Source organism: Leopardus geoffroyi, chromosome B2 (genome assembly GCF_018350155.1).
Source record: "Leopardus geoffroyi isolate Oge1 chromosome B2, O.geoffroyi_Oge1_pat1.0, whole genome shotgun sequence".
Taxonomy (NCBI): domain Eukaryota; kingdom Metazoa; phylum Chordata; class Mammalia; order Carnivora; family Felidae; genus Leopardus; species Leopardus geoffroyi.
The window spans coordinates 126216477-126220603 of NC_059332.1; the positions used below are offsets into that span (position 1 = coordinate 126216477).

General features: G+C 43.1%; 1 long non-coding RNA gene across 1 annotated transcript; it reads left to right on the top strand.

Annotated features, from left to right (window-relative positions):
• The first annotated feature begins 2239 nt into the window (after positions 1–2239).
• On the top strand, positions 2240–3876 carry LOC123609834. The gene is made up of 2 exons (XR_006717985.1): positions 2240–2398; positions 2839–3876. It is a non-coding gene; the product is annotated as an uncharacterized LOC123609834 (long non-coding RNA).
• The last annotated feature ends 251 nt before the right edge of the window (positions 3877–4127 follow it).

Here is a 4127-nt window from a genome sequence, read left to right on the forward strand (position 1 = left end):
ATTTATTTACTTTCAGAGAGAGACAGAGAGCACAAGCAGGGTGGGGGGCAAAGAGAGAAGGAGAGAGAATCCCAAGCAGGCTCCGCACCGTCAGTGCACGGCTCTGTCATACCAACCGTGAGCTCACGACTGGAGCCAAAGTCAAGAGTTGACCGCTGAACCCACTGAGCCACCCAGGTGCCCAACAATGAAAGGATTTTTTATTATAGTTCTGCTAAGTTTCACAAAAGCAGAATTCCTCTGAATGTCTGATGCATATATCAACCAGTATTGCTGTTAATATGTATCAGGCATATTGTGAGGGTTTCCGATTTCGGGAATGATTAAATATTCTAGCTCTCTCAGAACTTCTGGTTCAGCAGAGAAGGCACAAACATAAGAGAGAAACCCAATAGAGCAGGGCAAGTACTTTAGGAGAAGAAAGCTACAGGTCAGAGATTTTTTGTAAGGGAGTGTCCACAGCACCCAGGAGGTCAAGGGAGGCTTCACAGAGGAGAGATTATATTCTCCAGCAACTCTGAGTCAACACTGAATCCTTCACTTAAAATGACTATCTCTCCTTTATTATCTGATGAACACCCCCAGGAAATTGTGAGGCTTTTGGTACTTCTAGAGAACATTGTGAGAGTGGAGGTGTAGCAGAAACTGAGGTTTCAGTGTTGAACTGTGCATAGAGAGCTTATGGATCATAGATCTTGTAGAAAATGGGAAGCCATTGGAAGGAAATATTTATGTGTGGTACTGGTGATGTCTTAAGTACATTGGGCTATTCAAGAATAGACTGGGTACCTTTGTCTGTTGGACATTCACAGGAAGACATTTTATTATAATTAGGCTTAGGGTTGCCATTTCTTTTTATCCATGGCCATTCCTCATCCATGCGCTCTCATTTTGCTAGTAAAGCTATAATTAGAGTGAGCTGACAAGAACCCAAGTCAGGAAGAAAATTGAGGCAGCTGATGAAGAACCTGACAGAAATTTAGGAGAGTCACTTAAATGTTCTCCAGATTTGTCAACCTCTCAAATTTCATTCAGATTTTCCTTTATATATCATTTCTTCTCTTGTTTCCCCACTTCCTACCTCCCTCTTTCTTTTCCCTTACTCTCTGTCTTTCTCTCTGCACCATTATTTCCATCCTTCCTTCCTTTCTCTCTGTGCCATTATTTCCTTCCTTCCTTCCTTCCTTCCTTCCTTCCTTCCTTCCTTCCTTCACTGCCTCTTTTTTAATTTCTTTCCTTCTTTTCTTCAACGCAGAAACTGCTTCTGTATTTTTGTTCCCTTATAGAAGACCTCTTGGGATGACAATGACATATTCTATATCATTACCATTGCTTGATGGTAAACCCTGAACCATCTGGGGCTCATTACAGGCTGTGACAGAGTCAGTATTCTAGGCATCTAGACTCAGAATTTTTCTTTTTCTTTCTTTTTTTTTTTTTTTTTGTATTTCAGTAGGTTATACCTCATGTATCCAATAGGAGGAGAAGTCAGTTTTCAAACAATAAAATCATTATCAACCCGAATAATTGCTTTCCTTAATCACTAAACAAAGTAACTTCTATAAGGAGTAAAACCTTAAAGAGCCCATGGTTTCTCATGTGGGTTCCAAATCACTTGGAGTTGCATTACACGTGTGCATCCAGAATGGCAGTCTTTGGTTTATTTAGTTATCACTCTGTATTCTTTGGTAGTTATATACAAGTGGTAGTGGTGACACGACATGGTAATTCATCTGAGTTTCTATCACATTTATATTGCTTTTCGTTTTGGGTTGTTCCAAGTTTGTGTCATAGTTATTTTATTTTAATTATATTTTGCCTCTCTTCTTTGAATTAGTCATATATGTGTAACATTAAAGGGGCAGCAAAAATAGACAGATACTTAGTTAAGCTCTTACCAAGATCAGAAGAGATGGTCTCTGAATTCTCAGAGTTTAAAATCTCAAGACATGATATGATCAGTACTTACTACAGGCAGATTATGATAATGGTCATAAAATACATACTTAAAAAATGGTCTAGAAAATCAGAGTGATAAGGACACCTGTAGCTGAGGCACATCAAGAAAGGCTTCCCGGTGGAGGCATTTAGATGACCATTGAGTGGGAGTTCAAGGATGTAAGGTGAGGGGGATTAGGGGCAAAGCACACATATAGGGCAAAGGCCTGAGTGTCTGAAGCATGTGACCCAATCAGGGAGGGGACATAGGTCACAGGTAAGGAAGTCCTGAGAGGTAAATCTTGCTCCTGAGAGCACAGGGGACAGAGTCAGAATGGAGACAAACTTAAGGGCAAACTGAGAGCTTATAATTTATTCTACAGGATAATGCTGGGCAATCAACGCATGCTCTGAGCCAAAGAGTAATCAGATGAGAATAATACTTTAGAAAGATAATCTGGTGAGTTGTGTAACAGGGACTGGAAGGGGAACGTGACTGGAAATTGGGGAGGGGCAGAGAGAAAACAAATGTGATGAGGGTGGTGATAGAAAGGAGTTGGAGGGAGGTGGTCGGTTGATGGCAAGAGACTCCCTGGATTTGGCCATTGATTTGAGGAAGGAGCAAAGGAGACGAAGTTAAAAAACAAAACAAAACAAAACAACAACAACGAAAAGGAAAGACAGACCCCTCCCTCAGTGTTTCTGCTGGGGCATGACTGGTAGCAATGGTGGCTCCCCAGGAAGAACAAAAAAGTTTGGGGAGGTGCTTTTGGGGCAGGGGTGAGGGTTGTGGATGGCGGATACGAGGTTGTTTTACATCTAAACTAAATGCCGCATATGTCAGCTTAAACCACTGGACAAATAAGGGATTTAACACCTGACCTTTTGTTCTTCCTGCAGCCTATGGGACGGTGCTGCCTTTTGCTCACAGACTCGGTTTTATGAGCGTGTCCTCATTGAAAAGTCCCCGGGCCCCTCTGGCAGTTGTCGCGATATTAGAATCTCCCGAGCTGGAAAACAACAGCGACAGCACCGCGGCAGTAACGTGGACAGCAATCAGGACAACGGTGACCAGCAAAGCCAGCAAGGGCAGAGATTTTGCAGGCTTACGGTGCTCACCATCGCATGAAACGCTACTCATTATATTGCTTCCCGCTCGGTGACTCCGCGCCAAACTCCAGCCTGCCCAGGGTCAGGGCTTGCTGGGGTTGCCGCTGCTCCATTGTGTGTGCTATACTGGGATCAAAGCATTCTTTCCCCTTCCTCATCTACCTCTTCTCCCTACTGCTTGTCTGCCTTCTCCTGCAGGGGGTCAGGCTGGCCACATTTGCACGTCTCAGTGCATAGCCCTTTTATACAAAGTTTTCTTTGTTAATCAGGAGAAGTAAATGCAAATCCTCTCGATGGACAATGAACTGCTTTGAGAAGAAGGTGTGACAGTGATATAATGACCTGGTGAATTTTCAGGCAAGGGAAATCAAAATATCTTGGTTTTATTTTCCAGAGATTAGTATGTGAGGTGTGTGTGTGTGTGTGTGTGTGTGCGTGTGTGCGTGCGCGTGTGTTTGTGGGTGGGGAGATGTGTGTCTTTTTGCCCACATTCTTGCTCTGGCAAACAATGTCCCTATGTAATAGAGTTCTTGGAATCTCTCCTTTTCCACGGTCATATTTGAATTCTCCTTCGGATTTGAGTGTCAGAGCCAGAAGATTTTGTTTTTTGTTGCAACTGCGGGATATGTCATCTGTGTGCCTTCAGTCTGCTCGATGAGCCTTAATACCTCACCTCCGTGTGTCCCTCTGGAAGTCCTTGGCCAGGGTTGGGAGGGGTACACGGGCCACCTTCCTGTCATTAGTCATGAAACCAGATTGAACTGAGACATAAGCGCTGCCCTCCATCATGTTTCTCTGCAAGATATTAATAAAAACACAGTGGCCGTACATTCTATTTTTCACTTTTACCTGTCACGGCTTCTTGCACCAATCAAGCAAACAGTTGGTAATCATTTACTTGAAGTACGGGTAAGTTTGAAAGTGGTGTTTTGAAGAGCCCGGCAATCTTTGGGTCTAGCTTACCCTTGAAGATCTTCTTGGGGGACATGCCAGGTAGTTATTAAGCATCTAAGAACAGGGATGGAAGATGAAGAGGTCCGTGTTATGTTTTTATTTAATATTCTTTTTCTTTTGTTAGG